The 14,402-nt window shown below is 33.1% G+C and overlaps 1 protein-coding gene across 2 annotated transcripts in view; it reads left to right on the forward strand.

Moving 5' to 3' along the window:
* Positions 1-211: 211 nt before the first annotated feature.
* LOC111001964 (ATP-citrate synthase) overlaps positions 212-14,402 on the forward strand; it is a 48,137-nt gene continuing 33,946 nt past the window's right edge. The window contains exon 1 of one of the 2 annotated variants that reach the window (XM_045633747.1): positions 212-357. The gene's annotated coding sequence lies outside the window, so the exon portion shown is untranslated. Of the gene's footprint in view, positions 358-8,048; positions 8,165-14,402 lie in introns of those variants that run through there. The other variant, XM_045633746.1, reaches the window with a different exon arrangement.

Consider the following 14,402-nt stretch of genomic DNA (forward strand, 5'->3'; position numbering starts at 1 on the left):
GTATCCACGATTTACTTTTTTAACTTAATATTAAATAGCCGTAATTTTTTATAGAGAAAATATTATACAATTTAGCGTTTTTATTACATATTTTATAATATATTTTGAGGACAAAAGTAGTTTTCTGATCTGTGTTAGATGTGCAATATTAAGTCAAACATCAAATTGACACCGACGTAAGACGTTTGATTTGAATAGTCAATTGTCATTTGTCACGTTCCGTCGGGATCGGAAATATTTTGTGAAAGTTGCAGAATTCCCATTTATCTTTCGCATTGTGATATCGTGAAGTTTTATTTATTTTAGAGATAGTGCAGTGAGGAATAACAGCCGATATCAGGACAAGGCGTTTTGCAGGTGAGACTTAAGTATATTTTTAGGTTATGTTTATCGGAGCGGGTCTTTTTTGATAAATTATCAACTTTGTTAGTACTATTGCTACGATTGATTGATTACATTCATTGATTATCTATATTATTCAATATTTTACCTTGTAAGTAGATAGTGGCAGTGATAATTAAGCCGGCTTTTGCTGATTAGTGAAAGTACATTTCGTGACCAGATTTTATTATACCTACTTAATATTGTATGATATGATGCAATTCGTACTAATCACTGATAACTTTCTACATTAAGATGTTCTTACTCTATTATTTCTAGTCATGACTCTTAAATGAATTCCGTTATATATGTTTTTAGATCAAAATAAGTAACCAAAGCAAGCTACAAATTTCTCGTAAACTTTCTCTTTCCAATAAGATTGAAAGTGAAACTATCTACCCAATTTTCAGCAGAACAATTAAACTAGTCTCTATTTGCATTATATAAAATACAGGATTGTAATATGACTTTAGATTTCAATGGTTTTTTATAAATGCCTAGGATTAGTTGTTATTTTGGTTTTATTGTGACCCAGGATTGGTTATTTCTCTTACTTACAAAATTTCTACCAGGGCTAATTGTGTATTTATGGACTACATGGATACATGTAGTATGAGTATAAATTAAATAAATGAAATAAATCCAAGTATAAGCCTTGGTTTGGCATTTTTAACTTATATATTCTGTAAATAAAATTTAAAAAATAAATAAATCAGTGGTGCCTGATCTGGTTCTCGGCCTCAGATTTCTAAATCTGTTCCATGATCATTTTTTTAAATCTAATAGGCAAGTAGCCAGTCTCCTGTGCCTGACACATACTGTTGAATTTTCGGGTCTAAGACGTGTCTGTTTCCTCACAATGTTTTCCTACACTGGTCAAGTGAATGTTAAATGCATACATAGAAAAAAGTCCATTAGTGCACAGCTGGGGATCGAACCTATGACCTTTGATATGAGTGTCACACGCTGAAGCCACTAGCGCAACACTGCATAATATTTAATTATACACTGGTGTTTTTATTATTACAAACCACTAGCAATGTAGTAAAAGACATCGTCTTTACAATTAAATATAGTCAATTTAAATCTATGGATATATTCTTTCACTCATGTAATATTTATGAAAAAACCACAATTTCTAATCACATTAAATTTCGGGCATGTGTCAGAAAACTCTTGCCTTATAGTCCTAATTCCATTTGGATGTGGCCGAGGGTGTCTGCAGTTAGTGTCTATCATATTTATTTTGAGCTTTGCTTTTTACCAAAAATTAATTTTTTCCAAAATGCGTAATGTTTTTTTTTTTTTTTTTTTTTCTTTATTCTTTTGAGACGGCTTATACACTCGGGTAGGGTGAGTTGAACAGCTAGGTGGTTAGGATGATTTTCCAGCCTAGTCTTGTACTTCTGGGCGTACAATTTTATTTCCGCTTTAACTGTAGGTATGCCCAGGTGTTCATGTACTTCAGCGTTTTTAATAAACCACGGCGAGTTGCTTATTTGTTTAAGGATGTAATTTTGTGTTCTTTGAATTTTAGTTTTGTTAGAGTCGCATGTTGCTCCCCACAATTGTATTCCGTAGGTCCACACGGGTTTTATAACAGAATTGTAAATAAGGAGTTTGTTGTCGATGGACAATTTCGAGTTTCTACCCAATAACCAGTGCAACCTCTTGTATTTCAAGTTTATTTCAAGCCGTTTTGCCTCGATATGCCTTTGCCATGTCAACCTACGGTCCAGGTGCAGTCCAAGATATTTGACTGAAATGCGTAATGTTATAAATGACCTTCATTTCACACCCTCATATGAGTTTTATTTTAGATTAAATTTGTTAGAGTAATGTTCAGTTTGCAAATATTAATATGATTACTTTAAATTTTAATTAACATCATTTCAGCTAATTCATTAACTACTATTAATATATAATTAAAGTGGAAGGTACTTTTCAAATAAATTATCTGTACATTGTATTTATATTATGTGAGTACTATACATTTAAATTAAGTTTCTTTATTCTGTATTTATGTGATTTTATTACACGCATTGTTTATTGATTACAAATTGTCTTTGTGTAGTCATCTGAAGATGAAACCTACTTAGACTTTCACACTGGCCAACAGGCTTTTCTATACATCTTGATATATTAATTATAATATAAAGTAATCAATTTGAAACCATTGAAGAAGTTTCTTCATATGAATTATGATTTGTGGAACCAGCTGCCCACTGAATTATTTCCGAACCAATTCAACTTAGGGTCCTCCAAGAAAAGAGCGTACAAATTCTTAAAAGGCTGGCAACGCACTCGCGAGCACTCTAGCGTCGAGAGTGTCCATGGGCGGCGGTATGACTTAACATCAGGTGAGCCTCCTGCCTGTTTGCCCCCTGTTCTATTAAAAAAATAATTATATTAAAATTAACTAAGTAATGTGTTCAAAGATAAGTATTGTTATTGTCATTTGAGGAAGGAAAGGAAATACATGGGTGTTTTGTTAATAACATTATTAACATTAAGGATAAAATACTTGTTTATGTGGTATCCTTTTAGCTGTAAGAATTGTATTAGGGTGTGTAATGATTATAAATCTGTGGGTTTGAATACCGGTGCATGATTTCCTTTCTATTTAAATTAACTTTTGTATGGTTAAAGAAAGTGTTTTACACACAAAAACTGTCGGGCAAAGAAATAAGGAATCAAGTAACAAACAATATGCTATCTAGGAACCATACAGTCTACAGACCTGTAGCACAACTGAATTATTCACAATATTACTGAATAGTATTTTATATTTTACATAAAACTATTATATAAGAATGTTTGAATGCTTTAGAGAATTCGTTGTTAATAAATAAAAACAAATTTTATTGTAATCATTTGACTTTGACCATGTATTTGACCGTATTAGAATAAACAGAGGTTATTAAAGGTTAGTTGCATCCTAGAGGACGCCGCGTCATTGGTATGACATTGGCGCCTTTATCTCTGGGTCAGAGGGTGGTAATCTTTGCAATTATGTATAGGAAAGATACAACCGAAAACAATTATATATGTATATAATAATTATACATGTACTGTTTGGTAATTGAAGAATATAACGTCTAATATTTCTATTAAAGGTCAAAAATATTTTAACTGTAACTAACCCTTAAAAGCAGATTTATTGCAATTAATCCCCCACCCAGATGTCAGCAAAAGTAAGCAAAACTCACAAAAATAATAGTAGATAAACGTATTATTTTTTTAGTACTTAGGAATCTTCGAAAAATTTATTTCGTTTTCAATGGCATAGACAATGTGTGCGTAACGTGTGTAAAACAGTAAATAATTAGTAAGAATGTATGCGATTCTTATGAGAAATAAAGTTATCCTTAACCTAATTACGGTTAATCACCAAATAAGAAAGTCCCCCTTAGTCCGGTCAAATTAGACTAAAAAATAGGGGTAAGGTTACAAAAAATCCCACTTGGCTGAATATTGGTAGGATTGTTCAATACACTAATCAACACTACTATAATACACTACTACCTCTCTAGTGCTGACGTAATACTTGACGTTAACTGGATCCGGGAGTAGATGATAACCTATTGTAAACCCTGAAAGTCAGGCGTGAAAGGCACGTAAGGGCTGATCACCTACTAGCGGGGTTAAGGAACAGATATAAATCTTAGGCCCAAACCCAAGTTCTTTCTGGATACAAAATTTAGCTTAAGTGATCTTCAGCTTCTTTTTTTTTTTTTTTTTTTTTTTTCTAGTAATAGTCTTCCTTGGTAACTTCGCCAGCGTACGTGACCTACATCTGGCTATATTCCGAGTACTAGAATTGATTCAATCAATGCTTTCAAATATTTAGCGCAATTTTTGCAGATTCTTGCCCCCCCCCCCCCCATGTAACGCGCCGTAACGTTTTTCTGTACCAAATAGTAAAACGTTTCGTTACCACCCAGTGACTGATTAAACCTAAAAGTTATTTATGTGGTGTAAAGTATCGGAAAGTCGAAAATAATATAAACAAAATGGCATTAAAAAATAATATTAATAATTCAGTCCCGTCCCGCATCGTAACGTTTAACCCCCCCCTCAAATACTTGAACGCTTCATAATTAAATAGCATATGTGTGTAAAAATCAGTGTATCTATTATACTTGACATTCGGTAGTTTCATCTTGTCTATATCGCTTTCTATAGAGGCATATTAATTTTGTATGGAGAAGAGTCCGTTTGTCAATACTTTTTAAAACTTGTAAATCATCGTTTTTCTCGTAACATGAGGCTAACATAATAATAAGGCTTTATATTTCCGAAACTCGGTGTTCGGTTTCTTATAATTTCACTACAGTATATCGATTCGGTCTACGTTGGCAAAAGGCTTTCCTCTAACCATTTCCACCGATCTCTATTATTTGCGACTCTTCTTTAGTTGTAGTCTTCTGTTAGTTTGAATTTTGGGCCAATGCCCATACCAGGACTCTTCTCCTTCATTTACGGAAATGTATTGTACGAATGTTGACGTTTTAAAGTCTATTTCCATAAATTTCCCAAGTTATATAATTGATTAAATAATATGGTAATGAGGGGTCAAGCGATCACGTTGTCGACCACGACATAATCACTTGGAATTTTTATCTTCGTTCAATATTGAAACAATTATACATACGTGTTTTTTTTTTCAAATTCAATGTTTATTTTAAATTAAGTAGTTTTATTAGCAGTTCATACGTGTCTTAATGTCTATTTGGACAACGGGGCTATATTACTGGCATTTTCAAGTTTTAAAACGAACAGTAATTCATATGTATAAAGATATCACACACAGATGACTACATAGTATAAAACAAAGTCGCTTTCTCTGTCCCTATGTCCCTTTGTATGCTTAAATCTTTGAAACTACGCAACGGATTTTGATGCTTTTTTGCTGCTTGATGATTTTTTTAATAGATAGAGTGATTCAAGAGGAAGGTTTATATGTATAATAACATCCATTTAATAGTGGAGAAGTACTGTTATTTTTGAGGTTTCTAATGTTATGTCGTAAATAATTACATTTTTTCCGCTTACATTGCAAACGCAGGCTGAACCCTACGAGTTTTATCAAAATAATGCACTAAGTATTGTACACATTGAAAAGGTCTACAGAAAAGTCCGTGATGGTATATGTCTATCTCTTATGGGTAACCCACATTTTTATATACAACGTTCATAGATTTTCTGTAGTGTATTTAGTATCAGCATTGCACCAATGCGAAGCCGGGGCGGGTCGCTAGTAAATTTATAATTGATTATGAAGTCGGCTAAAATCATGACACAAATGTAACTTGTAAGTGGTCTTAACAAATGACCTAGAAACGACTGAGGGTAGTTTCAAGTATAAATCAATAGATACCCACTAAAATAACTTTTGTCTTGAAAAATATAGGTCATATAAGTTCAAGTATGCTTGTGTTGGTTTCATTTCGTTCACACTGGACGAGGCAGTTGGCAAGCGTCTACAAGGGTCTGATGCGGAGTTTGATGGCAAAATCAACCAAATAAAATGCAATGGTTCTTGGAATGCATATTTGGAAGCTTGAATCCCATTCAAAATGTTTTTAAGTTTTATTTTAAACCATGTGATTTTAATAAAAAAAATCTTTTTGATATGATCTCTCTTGCATTTTTCATTGCCATGTTGAAATTAATACCGGCTGAGTACCAATTTGACTTACGCCAAAACTCAATAATTAATCTCCACAATCTCAGATTGTTTTCAATTTGAGATCAGACTGTGACTCTGTGGTCACTGTTACTAGACTAAGAAGGTAAATTTTTGGATCACATGTATTATCACATATTACAATAATAATTTATACTACATAGTGTAAAACAAAGTAGCTTTCTCTGTCGCTATGTATGCTTAAATCTTTAAAACTACGCAACGGATTTTGATGCGGTTTTTAATAGATAGAGTTCTTGAAGAGGAAGGTTTATCTGTATAATAACATTCATTAAATAGTGGAGAAATACTGTTATTTTTTAGGTTTCTAATATGATATAAATAATTACATTTTTTCCGCTTACATTGCAATCGCAGGCTGAACCCTACGAGATTTATCAAGATAATATGTATACTAAGGGCAAGATCTATAGAGCGCACTTTGACTTAGCTCAAACTTATGATTACAAAACTTAGCTTAGTGTACACTAAGCATAAACTATGATTTAGTATTTATAGACATTTTAACGGTGAGATTAAGCTTAGCAAACAAACAAACAAAAATCATTTATTCATATAGGTAACAATGTATACTTATGAACGTCAAAAAAAAGAAATATTCATTAAATAATTCTAATCTAGAATGGTCTCGTCCTCAGACTCATATATAAGCTATATATGCTATAATTAGAAATCAGTAGAAGTATGAGAATATTTATTTTTTGTATATCAATAACATTCAATAATACAAAAAATGACCATGTCTATAAATGTCACCATGTCATCTATTAGTAATAAATAATGACATGAAAAAAATCCTGAAAATAGTATATAGTATTGAAATAGTTTTAAATTCTACGCACACAAAGCCGCGTGCGTTGGCTGATTGTTAAAATCGTACGTTGACATCGTATTCCACCTGCCGTGTGGGGGGAATTTGAAAATCGAACGATTGTATTAGGGCTAGCGCGCACGGGGTACTTTTGTCACTGTCTTCCTAACTTTAACGAGTCTGTGGACGGATATGCGCGCATGTCACGTCGTTGTCAAACTGGGTGACATTTATGTATGAACAAGCCCATGATGGAAGTGTTTTACATAGATCGGGTAACAAAATTGTCACTCTCAGCGTGGTTCGCATTTGTCTTCCGATTCTCGTTTTTGACGAGACATTATCTACACAAAGTGAATATCCGAAATGACGATATTGATAACTACAAATACTCTGATTAAAATGGAGATGACTCACTTATGATGACTTCCTTCTAATAAAAAACTGTTTCTTGAAACCCCTCAGCCCCGAGTCCAATCATATATCTCAGTGTTTGCAGTTGACTAATGAAGATTTCCATGTTTATACATTTGCCAGGAATCCTTGCTTTTAAATTTATAATCTATTATCTATTTACATATATATGATATTTTTTTTTATTCAACTATTACTACAGCTAATCACTAAATAATATTCAAACAATTACATTACACACAAAAGCCAAAACGGAATACACATTGAAACGGTAACATAAAGCACAGTTGTAAGATTGATAGATTTTAATATGAAGGAACAAACAAAGCCATTATTAGTAAAAGATACCTGACTTTTTTAAATGTTTTTAATAATTTTTTGGCACATTAAATATATCGTTTTGCTGGTATTTTATGTTGTAATCTGTAGGGTTTTTGGGTTTGCCTTGTATTCATTCAGTCAAGTATTTTTTTTTTACTTATAAAGTTACAGCCGCTTTCTTCACCTGGCACAGACAATCTAATGGTATTTTTTGTATGTTAATGCAGGTCCTAAACTGCGATGTAATTCATCAAACCAAAGACACTCATTCGGAAATGACGCTTCGATTTCGAAAAAGTTTTGTCACCATTCGTGATCCACAATAGAAACATGATGTGATAATCGCAAAAACTTTGATGTAACGGTGACTAAAGTAACCCGTGCGCGCTTAGCCTTACAAATTTATGCGCGCGCGCAGTTTTGCGTGTCATATCGCGTCAGTCGATCGCCGGAGTCCGCTGGGTGCGGTCGCGTTGTGTTGTGTGTGATTATCGTGTATTAGGATTTCTGGTCTGAGCAAATTCCATGTGAGTCGATTGCAGTATTGCTACGTAATATTTGAATATTAAAACACGTTGCGTTCAAATTATAACTGGTTTTTTAACTACTTAGTTAAATAAGTTAACGGGCCAGTAATCGCTAGCGATAGCATAAACTGTGTTATTAATGCTAATATAAAAGGCGGCTATGTATAAATTTACGAATTTGTTTAATAAAATAATATTAAATGTGCGTATATTATAACTGTATGAAGTATTATAGACGTAAGCATTGTAAATGCTAGATTTTATATTTAAATTACTACATTGTTGAATTAGAGGTCAAAGGATAAGGTCGATTACAAATATAATTTTATTGTTAACTGGATTTTTAACTGTTTGGGGGTATTGCGTATGTTCTAAAAAAATCAGTGTCAATCAGAATTTGGTTTCATATTTATGTTTCACGATCATTTACCAATTTAATAGGCAGTTTTTGCCGCGCACCACCACTTTGTGGAACCAGCTGCCGACTGAATTATTTCCGAACCAATTCGACTTAGGGTCCAAAAGAGCGTACCAATTCTTAAGGCCGGCAACGCACTCGCGAGCCCTCTGGCATTGACAGTGTCCATGGGCGGCGGTATCACTTAACATCAGGTGAGCCTCCTGCCCGTTTGCCCCCTGTTCTATAAAAAAAGGCTAGTAGGTATTCTGTGCCGGATTCACGCAATCAACTTTTTGTGTCTAAAGCAATGGTACAAATGGTACATATTTTTTTTATTGTTTCTCAAATTTTTTATCTTATATCTTTAAACGAGCAATTCTTGTATATATATATAATTGGAATCTCGGGATCGGCTTCAACGATTTTCATGAAATTTAGTATACGGGGGGTTTCGGGGGCGATAAATCGATAATAATACTAGAGTAGTCCCAATTTAAACTGAAAAATGAATCTTCCTGACATCTATTGGCGAATAATAATACTATTTTTTGTTTAAATTGCTTTAACGAAACAACAACACTAAAGCAATTCAGTATATATATTCTATACTGTTCATATTTCATAATTTTATTAGTATGTAATTCGTACTTAAATATAATTTCCAAAAAACACAATTTATAAAAAAATAAAAATACCGAGCAAAGCCATCCAGGTACTATTAATACATGAGTATGAGACAACCCCCGTAAGTAGTTAAGAGACACTTGTGTTGGGGTTGACTCGCTACATCCCTTATCTATACAAATTCTAAAAAGAATAGCTGTGAACTTATTCTATACATGCGTGTGTGTGTTTGTGTGTGTGAGTGTGTGAGTGTGTGCACGCTGTCAACTATACAATTAGGTTTACATTACATATGGTAGATAAATGTGAGGCCCAGAGCTAAAAAGGTTTTAGAGCCACTGGTTTTTTATTCAGAAACAGTAAGTCTGAATGCTAAGTATGGATTTCAGGGTAGGATTAGATTTAAGACGAAATTAGTTAATTCTCATAACCATGAATTTGGATGTGAATGAAGCGAGAGTGGCAGAGGACCGTAGCATGTAGACATGTGTGTTCATCTGTCTACCACTTCGAGAAAAAAGGTGTGAATATAAAAATAAAATATATTAAAATAAAATAATAATAACATTAATTGATATGACGTCGTTTACATAATTATTACGTGAAGTTAATTGTGTAATTCAATTTATTGTGCTACTTAAGTTTTTTCAGCCCTGCCTATATTTGCAGTGAATTTCAGTTTATATATATAGGCCGGCAACGCATGCGATTCTGTAGGTGTCAAGTTAAAGTAAGTTTTCAGCGTCTGTGCCAAATTAAATTTTTCACCGGGAATCGAATTTACGATCATTAAGTTTATTTTGTTTATCTTATTTGTTACAAGCTATCTATGCTAAAATATATTTTTAATTCCTATTTTTTGCAAAACTTATTTTTACATATATTGTCGTACATATTAGATAGGTGATTTAAAAAAATTATCAGTAGATTTCGTAATATAATAAATAATAACCATTTGGTTTAGCAGTTATATTTCGTTATGACACTTTGGCTACCTTCCCAAATTTCAGCCAAAACGGTTCAGCCCGTTATGAATAGTGAAACGACTACGTACTTAGTATGGTCTTTCATTAACATAACTTTTACACGTTTAAAGAATACACCTTTTTAACGGATTGAGGCTATGTATTATTATAAACTTAATTATAATTTATAAGTCACTGTGACCGCAGTAAGCACGCGAAACATCGTAAAAAATTAAAATTCTGTAAAATAATTATAAGTTTACTAGCGGATCCTACAGACGTTGTCCTGTCTATACGTCTTTAATTTGAAAATTTCAAACTTTTTTTAATAAGCTAAAACATTCTGGACCATTTTGATGAAAATTATTATTCAAATGTTATGACAATATCTAACGATCCAGCACATGGTCTACAATAACACAATGATAACAAAACTTTTTTTAAATTTGATCGCAGCGCTAACTGTCGGGACAGACTAAAATTAAAATTCGAATATTATTTAAAATTTGACAGTGCGATGGTAGCGTCGTCTGTCGGATCCAATGTAAAACATTCCAAAATCAACAACTACTAATTAATTAAAAAAAACATTGTCCAGCGGACAAAATTGTGAATCTAAACCATTCTCGAATCTCCACGAACACACACAAAAAATTTCATCAAAATTGGTCCAGTCGTTTAGGAGGAGTTCAGTCACATACACACGCACACAAGAAATATATATATTAAGATAATAATATATAGATTCAATATGTTAACAATGTAATTTCTTTATACGTACTTTATTTATTTATTCGGAAACCAAACAGAAACATCCTTACAATAAAAACAAAGTCAAAAATAAAACACAAAATCAAACACACTAGATGCATCCACAATAGGTTACACTTATACAAAAACATAAACACAAACTACATACATACTTAGTAACTTTTTGTATAATTTACACAGAATTTAAAAAAGATCTCTTAAGATTTTAATCTTTCTTATTTGTTAGTCTGTTTAGTTCTTTTCTGGATATTTTCAGTGTTTTAGCCACACGTTGGACAATATAATGCTTTTCAGCAATTACAAGGACAGGCATTTGCATATTTCAGCTCTGTAGATAACATTTTCATTGGTTATTTGTAATCTTTCCTATTTCTTGTCAGTCTTCACCATTCCTTAACACTTGCTCGTGTTATATACCAAAGCCTTTTGTAAAAAAAAATACGTTTATTATTTTTTTTTTTATAGAACAGGGGGCAAACGGGCAGGAGGCTCACCTGATGTTAAGTGATACCGCCTTAATATACATAAGTTTATTTTGGAACATAAGATCATCATGGTATCACTTATTCCACGTCATTAAATTTGAACCTGTTGGCATCCCTATTAATCGGCAAAGAAGACAGAGGTTGTAGGCCGAGAGAAAAAGCCGGCGTAAAAACCTCTCTTCCAACCTCTTGTAGAAATAACGACACTAATAATAATACGAAAAAAATTTTTGACTATAGCTAACTTCACGGTGTTGGCTTTTTGTGACGGTGCGCGCGCGCATCGTAAAAATTTACTCTCATCTTTTTCCCTAACGTGTCAACTGTAACTTCAATAATACGCCTTGCTGACATTCTAATGTCTTAATTAAAATTGTATTTGCAAGAAGCTGCATAACTATCGAAACATTGTTTTTTGGTTTAAAACTAAGAAATTTTACAAACTTTTTTTTTGTTTTAGATATTTGATATCGTATGCAGACATATTTTTTTAATTAAATTGTTTGAGTCAAATTCATATCATCATTTTTACTAGAACTTCATAGAACTTTGGAAAACATCATCAAAGTGGTGGTTTGTCGACGCCATATTGACAGTTTGAAGAGTTTCATTTCGAGTTTGAGAGTGGCAAAAGTGGAATTAAATTTAATTAACAGTCTAGGCAAGTAATGAAACGTCATCGATCCAAGTCAATTGCCTAGCTGTTTAATCAACTGCCTGAATATATTTCAGGCCGTTAGTTAAATGGCGCCGTTTAGTTAAAATACTAGGCTGGTAATTGAATGCCTCATTAAGTTAGTTGGCTGCAACATATACAAATACATTTTTAGTATCCCACATAGTTTTAATTTCTGCAAGACACTTCCATTCTTAGAGGGCATTTAAAAGACAAATTTTGCATAAAAATAATGTTTAACTATTATTAATATTTTTTGTTGTAATTATTAATTATTACATGAAAAAGTAGTTTGCAATAATGAGCTTTATTATAGTAATTAAAATATAAATGAGTTAAATATCTGTGTAGATGGCGAAAGATGACATGGTGAAAAATTCCGAAATAAGGCCTTTTCTACTGGTGCTTATGGTAAGAGGCAGTAGAGGTACCGTCTAATAGATAAATGGAATCCGATCCTAAAATATCTGTATCTGTTTCATCATTTGTATTCGACTGCAACACGACTGCATGGAGCATTTGTGTTCGACTGCAACACGACTGCATAATGCAGTCGTCTGCGACTGCTTGGAGCATTTGTGTTCGACTGCAACACGACCGCATAATGCAGTCGTCTGCGACTGCTTGGAGCGTTTGTGTTCGACTGCAAAATTATACTGATGCGAATTCATTTAGAAGATGAATTTCGATGAAGAAACACTGTCTTGTACTACTATTACACAAACGTACCGTATTATGTGGGTGCGTCCAATACTACAATCAAGAGAACAGCATTGTATATTTTATCCTTTGTATACCCAGCTAAGAGAAGATACTAAAGTTTTTCAACTATAGAATGTCCGTGGTTTCATTTGATGAATTAAAAAGGCTAGGTTGCCTGCCGATAGGAAGGGATTAGTACTCAGCGGGGCGCGGGGAGGGAATGGGGCGCGGTCGGCAACAACGCCAGTAATGGTCCGTGTATGGTGGGTCCGGCAGCTATAAGCAGTCGACCGCACGGCGAAACTCAACCGCAGAGAGACTGCTCCGACCGCAGCAGTTCCAGCTGCTTGAGCGGTGGCAAGCGTTCCAGCAACCTAATATTTCGCGAATAAATTAATGACGAAAATGTATGATAATTATGAATACAGACGTCACAGTTATTTGCTGATTTAAATTTTAAATTTGACACATCGTGTACGCATGGGAAGGTTAATAGAGTGAATTGGGAACGAAATTCCAATGAAAATTTCAGGTATTTGGACGACACCGCCAATTGGATTTGTCGTGTCGATAAAAATCTGAATATTTTTGATGTGAAACTTGGAGGGTAATTTTTACGGTACGTCACGAATATGTGCAGCGTTTTTATCGAAGAAAAGAGAGAGGGAGATTGAGAGAGAGAGAAAGGACGATCGAGAATAAATACACGCTATTGGTTGATGTATTCGTTTAGTAGTTACATATTAGTACGTTAGATAGGAATTTTTATTTATATGTATTATCATTAGCACGTATACAGTGTGTATATACAAATACATGGAGTGATCATATACTGGTACATGATCATCTATCGGGGCTTTTAGTAATAATTAATTTAGTTAAATAAATGAAATCACAATTAATCAAATGTATTAAATAATTTTTGTTCCCTTTTTTAAATCTTTGTGTTGTTCAATGTATCATGTATTCCATCTTTGGCTATATTCTCAGTGTATTTGTTTGCAGTTATATATTATAATTTATGTTAGCTGTTAATAAATAAATAAATAAAGAAGTTTTACTTCTGACATGTGTAGCTAGTGGCAGTTTGATATCAAGAGATGGAGTATGAAATTTATGTCACCTGTTGATAAAATTGGATTAATTAGGTTCCAGGCGCCAAGGCTGTTGCGGTGACAATGTGACCTCAAAGCATACCTTTCACTTGTCCATTTGTGACCTACATGCCGTTTTATCGCTTCCTATTTAAAGTGATCTTGAAACGTACACTGCCGTTTTGAGGGTTATTTTCTGGGCTTCAAAGCTAAAACTCAACATATCTTTATTGATATAGGTAAATAAGTACACTTATGAACGTCAAATAAAATTAATTGTAAATTTACTAGCAGTTCGCAAGGGCGTAGAGCAGGCAAGAAGAACTGGCAAGAAACTTTCCGCCACTCTTTTTAATCGCCAAGTTTTTGATACAAATTGTTTGATATATATAATACATTTATATAAAACTTTATTATCGGGGAATTATGTAGAAAATATATAAAAAAGAGTGTGTGTACTTCTTTGGCGTATGGTAAAAATAATAACTATAATGCAGTAGTGATTAACGATAAATATTAAA

The sequence above is a fragment of the Pieris rapae genome, chromosome 24 (genome assembly GCF_905147795.1).
Source record: "Pieris rapae chromosome 24, ilPieRapa1.1, whole genome shotgun sequence".
Taxonomy (NCBI): domain Eukaryota; kingdom Metazoa; phylum Arthropoda; class Insecta; order Lepidoptera; family Pieridae; genus Pieris; species Pieris rapae.